This window comes from Benincasa hispida, chromosome 8 (assembly GCF_009727055.1).
Source record: "Benincasa hispida cultivar B227 chromosome 8, ASM972705v1, whole genome shotgun sequence".
Lineage (NCBI taxonomy): Eukaryota > Viridiplantae > Streptophyta > Magnoliopsida > Cucurbitales > Cucurbitaceae > Benincasa > Benincasa hispida.
This window is the reverse complement of record NC_052356.1, coordinates 55883584-55904184: the sequence shown is the minus strand read 5'-3', so window position 1 is coordinate 55904184 and position 20601 is coordinate 55883584. Positions and strand designations below refer to the sequence as shown.

Below are 20601 nucleotides of genomic sequence, written 5' to 3'. Positions count from 1 at the left end.
TAAACAATTGTATCTCCTTCAAAGGTTTGTTTGATTCCGATCTCCGTGATTAAAAAATGGCAAGTTCACACTTACAAGACTTACTAAGTGTCAGTAACGTTCTTGACCAAATAAACGGTAACTAAGTACTATAAGGATAAGAGTTATTTTGGTATAGTATTTAGTCAAGAATGTCTTGATTCAGTGAAGGAGTAGTCGACTACCCTTCAGAAGGGGCTATTCTGACTCACTGAAGTATCATAGCAAAAGAATAATGAGTATGAGTACATTATTATTTGCTTAATAAATTGGATTAAAAATTAGAGTTAATCAATTCATTAATAAATTGTTTATTTTTCAGTAATGACAACATTAATTATACAACTACTAGCTTCAGAAAAACTTAACGATGTTAATTACGGAACTTGGAAATCGAATATCAACACGATATTAGTACACTAGAAGAATTTTGGGCTTTAATGTCGTCAAACATTAAAGATAGTGTTATTAAAGCCCTTTAATGTTGGTTGTCTTTAATGTCGGTTTTAAACCGACATTAAAGGGCTTTAATAACACTGTATTTAATGTCGGTTGCAATCGACATTAAAACCCTTTAATGAAATTGGCAACCGACATTAAAGGGCTTTAATGTTGGTTGTAACTAAAGCTCAAGAATCAAATGAAGCCCTTTAAACCGACATTGAAGCCCAAAATCTTGTCCGCTTTATCAATTATTGTCCTTTTTTTTTAAATTACGTTGTCGAATCCATTTTTCAGTTAAAAAGTATAACATGACACATCATCATTGAACATTGTGGCTATGACATATTATTTATGTATGGATTGCAAATATATTACATTTAATCCGCAAATTCTACTATAAAATTATAATTTAAAAGGTCGTACAATAATTCAGCCCTTGAAAACACAAATTACAAGTAATACAAACATTATGAGTTTACTGTCCGTCTCCACTTAGTAAGTATGGATCCCTTCATAATTCTTCTTGAGCAGACCTGTTGGGATAATTTAGGGATGCGTTTTGTTTTGTTTTATTTTTATCATTTGAGGATGGATGGGTTTGAACATGAAATCATGCGTTAGACGTAACTGATGTGTTTGCTCCCATGCGTCTGAGGTCATGTGTCGGAATGATGATGCATCAATCTTAGCATGCAATGATCATACGTTCCTATCACAAGTTTTCTTATGCTTGTGCTAAGTATAACACAAACGCAAGTTTCTCGGGTAATCTGAGGTCGAACATGGGGACTTGTCACTCAATAATATTTGTGAAGTGATGTGTTTGAGGCGATGAATAAGAATAAAAATAAAGTGAAGAAGGTTTAAATGTTTTACACACTACTCTTACTCCTAACTAAACAGATTAAGCATAGAAGACTTGCAATGAGAATAAGTAGAGATACAACAACCAATAACGCATAGTAATGTTTACTATCTTAAATCGCCCTAGTAATCCCAGCTCGTTGCGTTAACGCATCACACCTCTCAATGGTTAGCCGCATGACTATATCTCTATAGTGCATGGTTGCGTCGAGCATAAGATTATGCCTATCTCTAGGAACAATACGAACCTTGCTTAGTGCGTTCCATCCCTTATCTTCTTAGGCAGTTAGATGCAGTTACTTAACTTATAGACAAGCAATGCAGCATTCCATAGACAGGGCGTGCCACAGCCTTTCACCAAGCAAAAAGGATTAACTCACTATACTCGCACAACGAACACCTCTCGGTGGGTTGCTACATGCGTCCTATCTCTAGGCTTAAGCATGCGATTGACTTTGATAAATAAACGCTGAAGATAAACTATGATAGAGATGAAGATGATGAAGAAAACGGTAATAAAGGAATTAAGATTTGCATTGATTACAAAATATCTTAATATCTCAAGCTAAAATGTAATACAATACAGAGATTAGAAGGGAGATAAAGGACTCTGCGTCAAGGCTGTCGGTGGTGCCATGGTTGAATGGTGAAGATGTCTCTCTCGAGCTCTATCTTCGGCAAATGCTCTGATCGTCACTCGGTCTGGGTTATGGAGATGAAGAATTCTCACTGGAAATCTCTTTCAAGCTCTCATCTGTGATCACAAACTTCTGCCTTGAGGCACAAGCTCAAATGTCTCAAAATGAAGGTTTCAAGGGCTATTTATAGAATTTGGACGCCTACAACTGTAATGATGAAGGTATGGCTCACTGCTGCCTTTGTCGCGGTATGGGCATTGTCACATCGCCTTATCTTGTTGATACTCCCAAGGTATACGTCTGAGCTGAATTTAGCTGAAGTTATCAACGCGTTCTACCCATCTTGCGATCTTTTATTATGGTTGTTAATCCGTGGCCGCAATCTTTATTTATTCACCGCATTCTCCATGTATTGGATACATGCGATTACTGGAACTTCCATGCGTTGGATGCATGGAGTTGCCATCTGCGTTCGTCTTTTGCGGTCGCCTAGCTTCAATGCATGTGTTTTTCTGTTATTGCTTATTACAAACACATGCGTTTGATTCCTATGATAGCTATAAAAATAGACACTTTGGAACGAAATAATGCATAATATTGGGTTAGTGAGGTTTTAGATGCTTATCGACGCAAAACTCAAATTTTCACAAATTCTAAGTATTATCACTGCATTTTCTATGTTAGCTCTCATAATTCTAAATAAAAAGGGTTATAATAACTAGCATTTCTGCCAGTTATCACTCCCCCAAACTTAGAATCATGCTTGTCCTTAAGCATGCGTTACACTCAAGAAATTCTTAACTCACCTTTTGGCGTTCCTTTGCGATGACCAGCTTTTCAGAATATAATTAACTCGCACCTCTAACCAGGGCCACAATGCTCTCCTCTACCTTGGTTGCTTCTTCAAATAGATCTTTTCTAAGTTGAAATTTGGCAAGCCCTTACTCAAAAACTTTTTATTCATTCTCCGCAACTTTGCGTTCAGCTTATGAGAATGCATTCGTTTAAAAAAATTCAAGCTTATGTGTTTACTTATTCGAATGTGGCATTGAACCTGGTTATGCTCTTCATTTTGGCTTACCCCCACATGTATCATGCAGGCGTCCAACTTCGGTTGTGTTCCATATTCAACTCAACTCATGTCTTGCTTAAGTTAGCTTGTGCCAGACAGAAGAGTTGCGCTGATGCGTCGATCATGGTGATTTACCTTCATTTTGGTTTGCCCCCACGGGTGTCATGTAGACATCCAACTACAGGTAAATGCCTTTCACAACTTAACTCTTATCAACATGGATTTCCCCATTGTATTGACAGTGGAGTTGTTATTTTCATAGTTGAATAAAGGAGAGAATCTTCTTTTTCAAGATCTTGAAAAAGAGAAGCTTGATTACCTAGATATGAGATACGAAGACGATGGAAAATTTTCGGCAGCATAGATGTATTTCAGAGTGATTTTGAAAATGACAAAATTGATTAAGCACTCTTATTAGTTCACCTTTCACTAGGGCAAAACTCAAGAGTTTTTATGGAAGTACCCTGATGTAGCCTCTTGCTCATATGACTAACCTCCATTTTCTATACTTCGGCCACACATACGTCCCCATCTTTGCTTCTTCTAGAATGAAAAGTATCACACTTAGAAAGAACATTGTTATCGTAAAACACATTGAAATGTGCAACAAAAACGTAAAATTAGAAACTTGGTATACAGAAAAAACAGAACAGAAAGACTATTGAACTGTTTCAAATGATCTTGCTAACTTGTTGCCACTAATATCATCAAATTTGAGGTAGACACTTGGTATACAGAAAAGATAGAACAGAAAGACTATTGAATTGTTTCAAATTATCTTGCTAATTTGTTGCCACTGATATCATCGTACTTGAGGTATCAGGCAGTAATTTATCGATTGTTCTAACATAAATTACAGAACAGTGATTAAAAACAGACATTAATAATCAATTTTACAATGAAATGTACTTACAAAGCCAAATATTTTCCATCTCGACTGATGGACATTATGCAAGCAGGCTTTCTCAGCAACCTTTTATACCCAATTCTTTTCCAATTACTGATGTCCTAAACGGTGGTGACAACCTTCTCACCTGTTCCAAGAATACAACGAGCCATTCAATTGGATTATTGGAGCTTGATAATATGAGTTCTGAAAGAGTCGTACCTGTTTGGATGGGTAGAAAATAAATATGGTTTAGTTCCATCCTTAGAAAATCGACAGAGCTCAATTTTTTCATCCTGAACAATCCAAATAAACATGTTACTAATTACGAGGAAAATGCAATAAACATAAAATAACATGTAAAAATATCTACCATACTGCATTTCGGGTTAAAGTAGTTATAGAAACTCCATCGTCAGTCTTCCAAACTCTTATTGATCCATCATTAGAAGTAGAAGCCAAGAACTCTAAGTCTAGGCTGGAACAAGATTAAACTAAGCGTCTAAGTCATTAATCTAGGAGAGGGAAGAAAAGCTAACAAATACTTGAAAATTTTCATCCACCATAATCAGAGTCACAGATAAACAGTTTAATTGATGTTTTATGAGTTATTTATGTAGTTCTGCTAGCAACAGGAGAATGTCAAATGGTCTACACAACATTCCATACCATCATGCTTTATGCATAGATCTAAAGATGTTGTGAACATTTTCCTAAGAACTATGTTCACAAAGCAACCCATTAAATATGAACACACAAATTTATTGTACGAAAAGATGTCCTAATAACAATGTTTGTATAGATACTGTGTGAAGAAATAAACAAACAGACATGTTGCCATACGTTTGAGAATATACCAGCAATAGACAACTTCATGGCTCACCTAAAGTCCATATCTCTCACAGATTTATGCACACTTGGTTCATCTATAATGGGGCGCAAGCTTGGCCACTCTAAGATTCTGAGATGTCCATTCTGTAGGTAATTTGATGTCAAAATAAATCCACTGTGTTTTTTAGAAAGACAAGAATAAAAAAGAACCATGAATTCCATGAACTAGATAACATATTTGTCCTTACCACTCCACAATAGCAAGTTTAGAACCATTAACACTAAAAGTGAGGCAAGTCTGAGGACCGACATCTTTCAGTGAAGGCAATTCTTTTATCAACAACTTCATGTTTAATTCTTGACCACATAGCTCAAATAATCTACAAGATGAACTAAGAGAGCACTAAATCTTCAAATCTTAAGATCTTATCATAGAAACTGCCAGTTATAAATTTATAAAGATATTAAGAGAAAATGAATTGGCAGAGCATCAGGCAAACATCCACTCACTCAAACTGCAGGGGAAAAAAACCTACTCCACCCGCCGCTGCACATGATCCAAGTTTTGCCGAAGAAATTGAACGGAATCGGAAGGGGAAAGGGATGTAAAATTTAATACCGTCTCGTCGGAAACCAGACAAAGGCAAATTAATCATTACAGATGAAAATGGATGGAAGAAGAAGAGTTTTAACTTCCATATGAAAAGAGGCTGATGGCTAGGCGAACGCACCTGATCTGGTGGCGGAACGAATGACGAAAGATGAACGGCGGTGGAACAAATGACGAACGACGACAGCGATAGATATGGCGAATGATGGTGGCAGATCTGAAGACACATGAACGACGGTGGCAGATCTAGATACACACGAACGAAATGAACAGCAGATCCGGCAAACGACAGATCTGAAGACACGCGAACTACGACGAAATGAGTAGCAGATTCGGCCGAACGACCAGCAAATCCACTTTGGAAGAGAGGAGTGAGAAACGAAATGAGCAGCAGATATGGGTTTGGAAGAGAGGAGTGAGAAAGCATAGGGTCTGAAGAGGGAAGTGTGAGAATGAGAGGAAAAAGAAAATAGAAGGAGAATGAAGAGGGAAATGAAAAAAATGGAGGAGGGGAGGGGGGGAATAGAAAGTTAGAGGAAAAAGTGAAGTGGGTCTTTAATGTCGGTTTTAAACCGACATTAAAGATCTGCTTTAAAAAAAAAAAAACAAAACCAACATTATACATCCGATTTCACTTTTTTCAACCGACATTAAAGCCCAAAATTCTTGTAGTAGTAATAGATGATCTCCGATTCGTTTTAATGGAGAAGTGTCGGAACAATGTCTTAAAACACCTCAAGAAGTTGAGGATATGAGATGGGTTCCCTATGCATCAGTAGTCGGAAGTATAATGTATGCAATGCTATGTATTTATCTAAACATATGCTTTGCAGTAGGGATTGTCAGTAGGTATCAGTCCAATCCTGGTTATGCACATTGGGCTGTTGTTAAGAATGTCCTCAAGCATCTTAAAAGAATGAGGAACTATGTGCTCGTATATGGAAATAAGGATTTGATCCTTACATGATATACTGACTTCAATTTTCAAACCATTATAGACTTTAGGAGATCTACTTTAGGATCGTTGTTCACTCTAAATGGAGGAGCAATAGTATGGAGAAGTATTAAGCAAAGCTGCATTATAGACTCCACAATGGAAGCAGAATATGGTGCTGCATGTGAAGCAGCCAAGGAAGCAGTATGGCTTCGTAAGTTTCTAATTCATCTGGAAGTTGTTCCAGACATGCATCTACCAATCACTTTGTATTGCGATAACAGTGGGGCAGTAACGAACTCCAAAGAACTTAGAAGTCATAAGCGCGAAAAACATATTGAGTGCAAATATCATCTCATAGAGAGATCGTACTAAGATGAGACGTTATTGTAAGACAAATAGCGTCTGAGCACGATATTGCTGATCTGTTTACAAAGGCCCTCCCGGCTAAGATTTTCGAGGGTCACGTGAAGAGTTTAGAACTACGGGTAGAATAAATAGGATATGTGGGAGAAATAGTGGATATGAGATGCCCTAGTTTTTTTTATTTAGACTTCTCTCACAGTACTCAACTTTGTTGTAACCCACTAGGAGTTCTAGTCCAAGTGGGAGTTTGTTGGGTTATATGTCCTAAAACTCGTAGTTTGTAAATAGTAAACATATATGAAGTTTATTTAGATAAATGTTGTTAAATGAAAATGAATTGATTGTTTAATAACTCTAAATCAAATAAACTATGAACCCTTAACTATTGTCATGAATACTTGGACTTTATGTGGAGACATAAATTGGATCAAGTTCGAGTAAAATAGCTTAAATAGTTTGTAGTACTTGGATTAGGTTGGGTACCTATTTCTGGAGATACTATTGAATACAACCTGCCTTATGATTGTTACAAATGTTGTAAACTGTCATAAACAATGTGATTAGTTCGTTCACGTAGAGACATGTGAGCGAAGGTGTTCTACACGATAAGATTGTGTAATACTGACCACGAAATAATCACTGTTACGTATTAACATCGTTTACGGTTAACACTGATTAACTTCACTTCTTGATGACCTAGATAACTTGATGAATCCTGAGTTGTCGATGAACTCTTGTTCATTCGGGATTGTCCTTTGATCTGCATAGATGAGGGTAAGCTCAGCAATACTACTCAATATGCCTCCCACTTAGGGATAAGACTTGGGTAGATAGCTGGAGACATAGAATTTGTAAGATAGAATTCACTCCTACCCATTCTAGGAATACTAGAAAGGTTATTCCCTTAAGGGCTGATCCCAGGTCTTGAACAAAGGGCCCAACATCTCTTTGGCTCGAGAAGGGATGGATTTAGTGATTAAAGTCCTAAATTAATTATTCATTAGAGGGACAGTGGTACTTAAGGAGAAAAGATGTAATTCAGGGGTAAAACAATAATTGACTTAGCTGAAGTTACGAACAACCTGTGAAGGATCAACTTATTAATGACGGTTATTTCAAATGGACACAAAATATATATACTATAACGACCCAAATTTTTAATATGTTTCTAGGACGCTACTTTATGTATGCATAGGCTTGGCAATACATTTTCTCTCAAAGAATAATAGAATAAAAGAGATAAAATTTTTATTTAATTAAATAATGCTCAAATAAGCAAAGAAGAGAAAATATAAAAAAAATACCGTTCGGGGGTACCCCTAACCCAACTTTAAAATAAATAACAATTAAATAAATCAATAAATAAAATAAATGAATATTTCATAAGATTTTAAAATGCCTAACTCCTAAACCAGACTCTAGTGCATGAAACCTAAGTGCGAAAGCAGTAAATCGTTCAAATGGCCAGGTCACGGATCTCTCTTGTCATGCGCCAGTCTATCTTTACCCTTACTTGAAAAACATGAAAAGAAAAGGATGAGTATAAAAGTCGGCCCACTACTGGGCCCACTCAATGATCTGTTAGTCTTTCTATTGGGACCGAAGTGTACAAGGGCTGTCTCTTATACACATCTAGATGTGTATAAGAGACAGCCTCTTGTCATGCGCCAGTCTATCTTTACCCTTACTTGAAAAACATGAAAAGAAAAGGATGAGTATAAAAGTCGGCCCACTACTGGGCCCACTCAATGATCTGTTAGTCTTTCTATTGGGACCGAAGTGTACAAGGGCATCATAGGCGTAGGCATAGGCAGAGGCATAAGGGGCGAACCCGAAGCCACACTTTCATAAGTAGTGACCCCAGAGGTCACAAACATAAACATAAGTGATGGTCCCAAAAGGACACTATACATAAGCATAGGGTGGGCCCGAAGACTTACAACATGCAATCTGCATAGCCCAATGGCAACACTACCAGTTACTAAAATCTCATACAGACATAAGCATACAAACAAGGTCATAAATCATGCTAAGATCACCCAAAAGTTTACAATTTATCCATCCATCAAACTTTGCGACAACATACAACATCGACATACAGTGACATAAGCGTAAGCTTCCAAAATTTTCATCTGACCCGCAGGCATATCAAAATATTTTATTCCAACTTAGGAACCAATACGTAACACATGCTTGGGTTCGAGGGCAAACCGGTAGTAAACCACTTACCTTAACTTGGTCATAAAAGTCCACGCAAATAATTCCTTAAAACCTTTGAAAAACTTGAATCAACCCAAAGTTGTAGCTTGGTCCAAGACAAATTCCAAAACTTGATTCAATTAGCCAATCTGATCAAGAATTAAATCCAAAATCACTAACTTAACTTTCTCACTATTATTCTCAATCCAAAAGAATAACCAACCAACAACTTACCTAATACTTACCGATCTTTACCAATTTTCTGCAAAACGAAAAAATGGTCTCTAGCTTGATGGTCAATGCCTCAAAACTTCCAAATCTTAAATCTAAGTTTCACACCAAAGAAAGCTTACTAATTTAACCCAAAATCAAATGGATGAATTTCACCACCCAAATTATAAGGAAAATAAATCTTACCCAAGGTTTTTCTCAAGATTTCGGCAAAGATCGGGCAGTGGTGGCTAATGACGCGTCGACTCGTGGTTACCATAGATAGGCAACGGGTGTTGCTGTCAGACGGCAAAAATTGTTTAGGCCGGCTAGTAGTGAGGGTCTTGCAAGAGGAGGGTTTGCGAGAGAGTGAGAGATAAGGAGAATTTTTAGTTTTACAGATTTTATTTAGCAACGATTACGAAAAAATTAGATCTTGAAAAATCGAATTGCTTTCTCCTCAATTTTATTTAGCATGATCCAATGGTTCAAACTCCAGCAATCGAAAATTTTGTGGAAGTTGTCGCTGAAAAACCGAATTGCTTTCTCCCCAATTTTTGGGATTCTATTAACTTAATGATCAATTAACTTTTCAAATTATCTTAATTTAGGTTTCAAAAACCAAAATTAAATAGAATAAGATCCATCAATTTGATACAAATTAAATCCTTCCAAATATTTAAATCAATTCAAAACCACATGAAATTAATTATCTCTTTAATTTTTTTTAAGTTGGCCCTAAAATCCGAAATCAAAGGGAAGCAAAATTCAATATTTTCAAGATAATCAGTTCGAATATCTAATCAATTAAATTCAATTTAACCAATAAAAGTTTTTCAATTATTTCAATTTAATCCCAATTTTCTAAATGAAAGTGAAATTAAACTCAATAATTTTAGATAATTAACTTAAATTTTCCTCAAATTTGAGATGTTACATTCTTCCCTCCTTAAGAGACTTTCATCCTCGAAAGTTCAAGTCTTTAAAGGCTCGTGATACTTAGTTCTTGTCTCATCGTCATGTTTTCAAATCGCTTCTTCAGATTGATAATACTGCCAAAGAACTTTTAATTAGCACTAATACTTCCAAAGAACTTTTAATTAGTGCTAACTCCACGTTTCAGAAAGTCTTCACCTCCTACCATGAATTGTATAACTTATCTGAGACAATATCATGTTACTCTTTAATCTTAAAACAAACAGATATCACCATTTAGACCCTCCTATGAACGAGTCTGAAAATCTCACTTAAATGAGGCTCTTGAAGTCCCCATATACTGTAGAGCATTTGTCATTCCAAAATACATCACCATAACCTCATAATAGCTGTAACCATTACCTGATGCCAGTTTCTAAGATAAAGACCTTTATGATTGCATTCTCATAATAGCTACATTGAAAATGTTCACACTCCATAGAGTGGGTCACCTCACTATCCATGCAACAGAAAATATATCTCTCATGGCATCTCAAGTCCAAGATTTAGAATTTGGATTCGGCACCTAATTGCCCTGACAATTCCTTGCAACCGAGATACGCTATCATATTCAATCCGTAATAGTTGATACAAAGTCGTGTGAATCATCTTTCTCTCCTAATAAATAAAGATGGTGTGCTCCAAGGCAAAACATTAAGGCACATATGAGATACTTTTCTAAATGGTTCTTGTATTAGTGACTTAAGCTATTCTAACTCTACCAGAGTCCTTCTATGAGGAGCCTTAAGGATAGAAGTTTCTCTCAACTCATTTACTCAACCTTAATACTCATAGAACTTGTTTCTTACTTGGAGCTAGATTACTTTCACCTTCAAATAAAATTGATGGCTTCATTAATTCCTTGTTCTATATATTCATGTCCACAATCAAAACCTCTAAACCTTGCTAATACCTTTCAACGTCTTCCCTCTCTTTAACGAGGCCTTACCCCTTCCATTTCCATAGTTTCTAGTAACTATTGCTACTAAACATCATTTCATAAAACGTTATTTCCTCCGACTCTACTATAATTTGAAAAAGATTGCTAAGCACTCTTCCAACGCGTGATAGTCTAGCTTAATCAAATTCTCATGCTAAAACTGAGTTCCATGACCAATAGCTTAGATAGGATATCCATTCAACCAACAAATACTAAGATCCATAGTTCCAAATAGTAACGAGATTGTTCATACTAACTCTAAAGGTTCGTAAACACATATTTCCTATCTTGGACACCAAACCAAACCTTTGTTCTTAATCTCAAACATTAATTCCCTTTACCTTCTTAAAACAACAAAAGATTTCTCAAATCCTTTCATCTTCCCTTATCTTTTCTAAGACCAATAAATCCAAGATGCTCTATTTCACTTTCCTAGTGAAATATATCTGTACCAAAACATGTGACTATTTGAATCCCCTTTCACAGTCTACAATCCTACAACCTAAGCAAGCTATATTTTTTTTTTTCGAACAATGCATACTATAGTGCAAAGTTCCAAATGGTAATGAGAGATTCCTATTTTACACCAAACCGTTCTTAACTATTTTAGAATCTTGAACATGTTAATTTCCATATATCTCCCCAAATAAATAAAATATTTCCTTAAAATACTATTATTTTCTTCACATTTATCCTTGCTTAACCCAACAACTTGAAGATACACTTTTCACTTTCCTAGTGAAACATAATCCCTAAACCAAAACATGTGACCCTTTATAACCTTTTCCAGAAATCTAAAATTTCAAACCAAACTTGGAACTTTAGTACGGTATCCCCACAAGATAAAGGCAACTATAATTTCAACCATTTTGGTATCGTTAATTAAACTTGAACCTTTTCATTGCGACAAACACATAGTTCAAACCCAAGCACCTTAAGAATTTTTCAATCCAACAACTCAATTTCCCCCATCTAAAGGCAACTATAATTTCAACCATTTTGGCATTCCTTGACCAATTCATCTTACCTAGGTCTTGTAAAGAGTTCCTCATACTATCGCTTTATGCTCCATCTAGTAATTCTTCTTCCTTTTAGGCACGTTACATAAAGAACCAAAACACCATACATTACTCGCTCCACCAACTTCGATACCACGAAAGTGATCATGACCTATTAATCCTTTCAAAAATTTTCTTGGAACTTTTTGACTTTAATATCTAGTAATCCTTAATAGAATTTATAGTCTCTTCTTCACCTCTTTCTTATCTTATAAAGAAACTTTAATCTCGTAACTAAGAACGTGTGCCTTATGATAAAGTTCCTTGTAGCACCACTAATTCTATTCTCGTAATGCAAAACTTAATATTATTCCTCCGTGAATTTCCAATTCACCTATTTTATTCTATAGCTTAAACAAATACATCCATTTCTTTCTTTCATGTCATAAATGCATAATACTTCATAGTTCTATCAGGTTTCAATATCCCTGAACAGAAATATATGTTCATTTCTAACAGTCCTTCCATGAATTAAACTAATGCCAAATGGCCTTATTATGATCCTCATTTCTTTCCATAACACCAAAACAAAATAGTCATCTCATTTTAACTTCTTTCAAGTCGTTAAACTAGCAATAACAATCAGTCAATACATAAAGCTTAGACATGAAGGTTTTTATACACATTTTCCATAAAACATTTAATGAAAGAACATACCTGGCGATGACGAAAGATCCATTTGTGGCCATAAGGAACAATTTGGACTCACGATGTAAGTCAATCTACAGAACCTAAAACTTAGGCTCTGATACCAACTGTAATAACCCAAATTTCTAATATGTTTCTAGGACGCTACTTTATGCATGCATAGGCTTGGCAATACATTTTCTCAAAGAATAATAAAATAAAAGAGATAAAATTTTTATTTAATTAAATAATGCTCAAATAAGCAAATAAGAGAAAATCTAAAAAAAAATACCGTTTGGGGTACCTCTAACCCAACTTTAAAATAAATAAAAAATGCCTAACTTCTAAACCAGACTCTAGTGCATGAAACCTAAATGTAGAAGAAGTAAATCATCCAAATGGCCAGGTCACGGATCTCTTTTGTCATGCACCAGTCTATCTTTACCCTTTCCTAAAAAACATGAAAAGAAAAGGATAAGTATAAAAGTATACTCAATAAGCGGCCCCACTACTGGGCTCGCTTAGTGATCTGTTAGTCTTTCTATGGGGACTGAAGTGCACAAGGGCATCATAGGCATAGGCATAAGGAGCGAACCCGAAGGCATGCTTTTATAAGTAGTGACCCTAGAGGCCACAAACATAAACATAAGTGGTGGTCCCAAAAGGACACCATATATATATTGGGTTTTATGTCCTAAAACTTGTGGTTTGTAAACATTAGAACTTATTCTAGAATTCGATAAAATTGTTGTTGAATATATTGTTTTTTAGAAATCTAATAAACCTAAGTCCCTTGACTATTATATGAGTACTTGAACTTTATGTGGAGACATACAAGTGGATCAGGTTCCAGTAAATAGTCAAAATGATCTATAATATATGAATAAGGTTTGGTACCTTATTCTGGAAACACTATTGGATGCGGCCTACTCTGTAGTTGTTACAAAAGGTGTAAAGTGCTACATACGAAGTGATCCTAATTCATGCATGTTGAGACATGAGGAGTGGGGGTGTCCTGTGCAAATGAGTTTTGTGCAAGATTAGACCACGAAACCTGTCACTCTTACTTTATAACGATGTTTACTATTTAAGACTGACTATTTCAAAGTGATGACCTAGGTAGCTTAACCTTAATCCTGAGCTAACTATAAACTCCTGTTTGTTTGAGATCATCCTTTGATTTGCAAACGGTGAGAGTAGACCAATTGCCTCCACTCAATAAGTTTACCATTTTGGGGATAAGACCGGATGAATAGTTGGGAACATAGGGTGCAAGAGAGAATTCACTCCTACACGATTAGGGTTAGTAGAGAGGTTGTTCTTTTCAAGTGTTAATTCTGGGTCTTGAACCAGAGGCCTCACCCTCTCATTGGCCTAAGAGGGATTCAATTTGATGATTGGATCACAAATCAATTGTTCGTTAGGGGATCATTGGAACTTAAGGAATAAGAGATAATTTCGTGGGTAAAACATAGATTCGACCCAGCCATTATTACGAGCAATCTGTGAAGGGTTAACTTACGAATCATGGTTATATCGAGTGGACATAATATATCTAGAGTGAGGGGAGTTCAGCTATGGGCTTTAGTGGAATCACCCATTAGTTAATGAATGGGNGAGGGGAGTTCAGCTATGGGCTTTAGTGGAATCACCCATTAGTTAATGAATGGGGGTTAAATTAGTCTAATGAGTTTAGCCGATTAATCTCGGATCGTTGGAGCCCATGATCTATATGTCCGCGAGGTCTCCCTACTAGCTCGTAAATGGGTAAGCTTTAGGGTAGCTCGAGAAATTAATTTGAAACGTTCAAATTAAACGGAACATGAGAATAAATATTTAAATATATGAAGATGATTATTGTGCAAAAAATAATTTAATATTTAATATTAAATTAATTAATTTTTTTAAAGATTAATTTATGAATTTAATTTAAGAAAATCAATTTTTGAATTAAAATGATTTAAAAGACATTTTGTATTCTAAAAAGAAAATGGAAAAACGTTTTGCATGGTTGCACAAAATGGAAAATGAGTTTTCTCCATTATCATCATCTTTATGCTCATACAAAATGCATTATCTTCTCTACTTTGATTCTCCAAGCATAAGCTGTAAACCATGCACTCCATCACTTTGCATGTTCATCTAAATATATAAAGAAGATTGAAGTTGTTGGAGAAGAAGAAAGAGATACAAAATTTTGAGAGAAAAATTACGGTAAAGAAGAAACTGTCTTCTTCAATCTGCTGCTTAGGGAAGGCTTTGAGGTGGTTCACGTTGATATCAAGTGAAGACAGCAGCTAAACAAACATTTTCTTGGAGAGTTCATCAAAGGTATGTTTTGAAAACTCATTTTTTATGAAGAGCATGCTTTTGTTTTTGCCAAAATTAGTGAATTAGAATGCTTATGGATCCTTGATACTTCTGCTGCATGTTGTTTAACTCTTATAACATAAACATAGGGTGAAGGCTCACAACATGCGATGTGCATAGCCCAATGGCAACACTAACAGTCACTAAAATCTCATACAGACATAAGCATACAAACAAGGTCATAAATCATGCTAAGATCACCCAACAGTTTTATCCATCCATCAAACTTTGCGACAACATACAACATCGACATACAGTGACATAAGCGTAAGCTTCCAAAATTTTCATTTGACCAGCAGGCATATCAAAATATTTTATTCCAACTTAGGAACCAATACGTAACACATGCTTGTGTTTGAGAGCAAATTGATAGTAAACCACTTACCTCAACTTGGTCATAAAAGTCCACCCAAATAATTCTTTAAAACCTTTGGAAAACTTGAATCAACCCAAAGTTGTGGCTTGGTCCAAGACAAATTCCAAAACTTGATTCAATTAGGCAATCTGATCAAGAATTAAATCGAAAATCAATAACTTAATTTTCCCACTATTATTCTCAATCCAAAAGAATAACCAACCAATAACTTACCCAAAACTTACCGATCTTTACCAATTTTATGCAAAACGAAAAATGGTCTCTAGCTTGATGGTCAATGCCTCAAAACTTCCAAATCTTGAATCTAAGTTTCAGGTTACTAATTTAACCCAAAATCAAATGGATGAATTTCACCTCCCAAATTATAAGGAAAATAAGTCTTACCCAAAGGTTTTCTCAAGATTCCGGCAAAAATCGGGTAGTGGTAGCTGATTTTGCGTCGGCTCGTGGATACCATAGATAGGCAGCGGGTGTTGCTGTCAGCAAAAATTGTTTAGGCTAGCGGTTGATAGTGAGGGTCTTGCATGAGGAGGGTTTGCGAGAGTGAGAGATAAGGGAAATTTCTAGTTTTATAGATTTTATTCAGCAGCGATTACGAACAAACTAGAGCTTCAAACAACGATCCAACTATTCAAAATGAAACTCTATATGTCTCGAACAGATTTACCAAATTTTAGCACGATCCAACGGTTTGAACTCCGGAAATCGATGATTTTGTGGAAGCTGTCGCTGAAAAATCGAATTGTTTCTCCCCAAATTTTGGTCTCTTTTCACTCTCATTTAATTTCGAAAAAGTCTCAATTCATTTATTTTTTTTTTCAAATTTTAAAAATAAAAATAAAATATTTTATCACAATATCTCCAAAATCTCCAAAGATTCTATTAACTTAATAATCAATTAACTTTTCAAATTATCTTAATTTAGGCTTAAAAAATCAAAATTAAATGGCATAAGATCCATCAATTTGATACAAATTAAATCCTTCCAAATATTTAAATCAATTCAAAGCCATGAAATTAATTATCTCTTCAATTTTTTTTTAAGTTGGCCCTAAAATCCAAAATTAAAGGAAAGGAACATTCAATATTTTCAAGATAATCAGTTTGAATATCTAATCAATTAAATTCAATTTAATCCCAATTTTCCAAATGAAAGGGAAATTAAACTCAATAATTTTAGATAATTAACTTAAATTTTCCTGAAATTCGGGCCCCGACATTCCCTTGCGACCTGTTATGTCCATGCTTTGCCCTCGTCCAAGCTAAACACACTTAACTTTGGAGCTCTTGGTATAGGTAGTAGCTACCGAAAAGGAAGGTGCACCTTATTGGTATAGGTAGTAACTTTTAATTCTTTTAAACTTTTCTTAACCATACTTTCATGTCCTCCGGATCCTTCTCATTCGGATGTGATATTGGTTCATTCATGTACCCCTCCTAAACTCAGGTCGTTACATATACAGTGAGGGGAGTGCAACTACAGACTATAGTAGACAGTTCTGTTAGTTAACGAATGTTGATTAACTAGGTTAAGGAGTTTGACCGGTTAGTCTCAGATCGTTGGAGCCCATGATCTGTAGGTCCATCGGGTCCTCTTGCTAGCTCACTACGGACAAAATTGAAGAACTAGGTGAAGTGAGAATTTGAAATGTTCAAATTCAACATTTAGGAAAAATTGTATTTTATATAAGATATAATTTATAATTAAATAATAATTAATTATTTTTGGAGAGTATATTTTATATTAAATAAAATATTAACATGAAAGTGTTTTAAAAATTGATTATTGTGATTAATCAAAATTATGTGTCAAAGAAAATTTAATATGTGATATTAAATTTTTTTTATTTTATTTAATTAAATAGTTTCTAAAATATGAAAAATTTATTTCATATTTTGTCAAAAATTTTGTTTTATAAATTTATTTTCATAAAAAATTAGTTAGTGGAAAAATCCAACAATTGGATTTTTCCACTAACTAATTGGTTTATGAAGTGGCTCATGCTAAGTTAGGTGGAGTCATGCAAGAAGAGTTTTTGCATGTGTTTTGTTTATAGATAGTTTTATTTTTTTCAAATAATAAAGAATAATGCTTCCTTGAATTAGTGAGCCACAAAATTTCTTTTACTCTCTAAATTAATTAGTGAAATTCCCTATCTTTCACTAAAAATTCGGTCCTACAACTATGTTCTTCAACCGGAGAATAGTGAGGATTTACCGTTGGTGGTGCCGATTACTCATGAAGAGGAAGATTCTTGTGGAAACTACAAAGGTTGTATTTCTAATCCTTTTGCATGTTTAATCCTAGTTTTTTAATGTAATTATAGTGTTTTTGATCAATTGCTTCCGCTGTGCATGCTTCTTTTCATCCCATAAACTTCATATCACACTGAGATAACACAAGTTTTACAATATGAGATAATGGATGTAACGACCCGACTCTCTAGGACTAAGCTAGACCACTACTGTAGATATGCATGCACGAAATTCAAAACGACATCTTTCATAGCTTCGTAAAGGCCAAATAAATAACGTAAATTAAATAAATTAATTAAAACTAAATAACTGAAATGCAAGTAATAGGTACCCACAAAACCATAAAACGAACCTAGAAAACTTTTTTAAAAGTCTAAAATGCAAATACCGAAACTGTGAGTTCAAATGTCAAAACAAGAAATTNAATGCAAATACCGAAACTGTGAGTTCAAATGTCAAAACAAGAAATTAAAACATAGAAAAATCTTGAAAACATGAGTGGAAGCATATGGTTACTCCGAGTAGCTCGATCACGGATTCCGCTTGTCATTCGTCGGTGCGTCTTTACCCTTACCTGAAAAATATAATAATGAGAAATGATGAGTATAAAATACATAGTAAGTAATCCTACTAGGGGCCAGGCTAAGTATCTATATCCTCTAGATGCCATCCTCTAGTGGGATGTACATAATCCTCTAGTTTTCATGGAATGACAAATAAATGAATAGTTGAATCCAACCTAACGTAGTTTAAAAGTACCCACAACCTCTGGTGAATCCCGAAGGAAACTCAAACCTTTAGTGAAGTCCCGAAGGAGTTCACCATCTCTATGAATCCTGTAGGAAAAAAAACCTCTGGTGGATCTCAAAGGAAATACAACCTCTAGTGAATCTGGAAGGAAACATAACCTCTGATGAATTCCGAAGGAAACACAACCTCTAGTGAATCCTGAAGAAAACACAAACCTCTGGTGAACTCTAAAGGAGGTCACAAACTATTACTATCATAAATATAGCCCCACGACATGCAAATACATCTTATCATGCTTGTACTTCATTTTGAAATTCATATAGACAACAATTAATGCAATCCATGCTAGTATTCATAACGTCTTCCATACATAATCAAAACAACTCATTTATCATCATGAAATTTGATACAAATAACTCAGAATCCTCAATTAAAACTTAAATTTCATCATCTGATACATAAGCAGTTCTAGTAGTAAGATTACTTATCTCGAATCAAAATTCCAAAATCAACCCAAGCAAATAGTCTCCAACAAAATAAATTGTGAATTAATTCTCCTAGCACAAAACACAAACACTCAATTTCAATCCTTGGAGCCAAAACTAAAACATACAAAATTTATTCCAACGATCACCAATTAACTTACCCAAACGAAGCTTGATCAACAACATCTCAAGATTTCAACTCCAAAATCTCCTAATGGATGATGACTTGGAACCTTCAAGGAACGAGAGTTAAGCCAACATTTAATCCAATACTCAATAGGTGCCCAAAAACCAACAACAAGAACTACAAACCTTACCAATCTTGCTCAATCTTGTCTCGAGTCAAACTCACGACAGTGCACTTCCTTCCAAGTCTCGTCCTAACACTAAGATGTGATGAATATTGACAAGTCAAAGCCAAAACTTAGTGGGCATCCCAAAATCCTTCAAGAAAACCCAACCCAACAAAATAGATATTACAGTCCAAGATTCTGGCGAAACAATGGCGGGTGAAACCTGCACGGAAGACCGGCGACGGCGGCGAACCGTGTCGGCCAGACAGACAGAGCAGCGAGAGAGAGAGATTGACGAACGATGTGGCGATTGGCCGAGCGGGCGACAGCACTGGTCCAGTCAACTGGCGCATGGAGGAATGGTGCGACTCGACAGACAGGCGGCTTCGGGCGAAAGGCATCAGACGTCTAGCAGTGCGACTAAGACTCAAGCGACTGGGCGAGGGACGACACCGATCCATTGTTGTGCGAAGGACGGCGCGGACGTGGCGACGACTTGGACGTAGGTGGCTGGGCTCGATGGAAAGGGAGAGGGAGAGGTTTAATAATAATAAAAAAAAGAAATAAGATTTTATTTTATTTTATTCTATTATACTTTATTTCATTCTTTCCATCAATGCACAAATATACATACATATATATATATATAAAACCCTTTCCTTCTCCTCTTCAATCCCAAATTTCAAAATAAAACCCATTTCTCCGATTTAAATTCAATTTCCGACATTAACTTAAAAAAATGAATTAATTTGACATAAATCCCACATTTTCCTTTAAATAAAACTAAAATCCAAAGTTTCCTTTTGAACACACAATAAAATTAAATCACCCCTTTTACAGTAATTTAATTTAATTTTCCAAAATTAAAAAATGTCTCAAATATTATGAAAATACTGAAATTAATTCACGAACAAACTTGGAATGTCATATTCGAGCAATTGTAACGGCCCAACTCCCTAGACGTATACTAGGCCGTTACTACATGTATGTATAAATCTCAAAATGTCTCTCTCACAAATTTTAACTAAATCAAACAAATTCTATCAAATAAATAACTTTTGTAAAATCTAAATAACTGAAAATCTCTGATCGGGGTCCCCTAAATTATAAGTTCAAAATAAATTTCTTGAAGTTTTATAAATAAAAATTTCAATAATGGAACTCTAAGTTCAAACATCAAGACTGGAATTTCAAATACTAAAACATAAAAACATGAGTGAAAACATCATCTCTCTAGTCCCAATGGCGAGATCACGGATTCCTTCTATCATTCACCGATACGTCCTTGCACTTACCTGAAAAAACATAAAAAAATGATAAGTATAAAATATCAGTAAGTAACAATATCAGTAAGTAACCTCACTATCAGGGTCAGGCTAAGCATCTATGTCCTTTAGAT

At 35.2% G+C, this 20601-nt stretch overlaps 1 long non-coding RNA gene and 1 pseudogene across 1 annotated transcript; both read right to left on the bottom strand.

Annotated features, from left to right (window-relative positions):
* Positions 1–3455: 3455 nt before the first annotated feature.
* LOC120084145 lies at positions 3456–5790 on the bottom strand (annotated as a pseudogene).
* Positions 5791–18112: 12322 nt separating this feature from the next.
* LOC120083704 lies at positions 18113–19742 on the bottom strand. Its single transcript, XR_005483505.1, has 3 exons — positions 19227–19742; positions 19071–19142; positions 18113–18622 (listed from the first exon to the last, which is right to left on the bottom strand). It is a non-coding gene; the product is annotated as an uncharacterized LOC120083704 (long non-coding RNA).
* Positions 19743–20601: the final 859 nt, after the last annotated feature.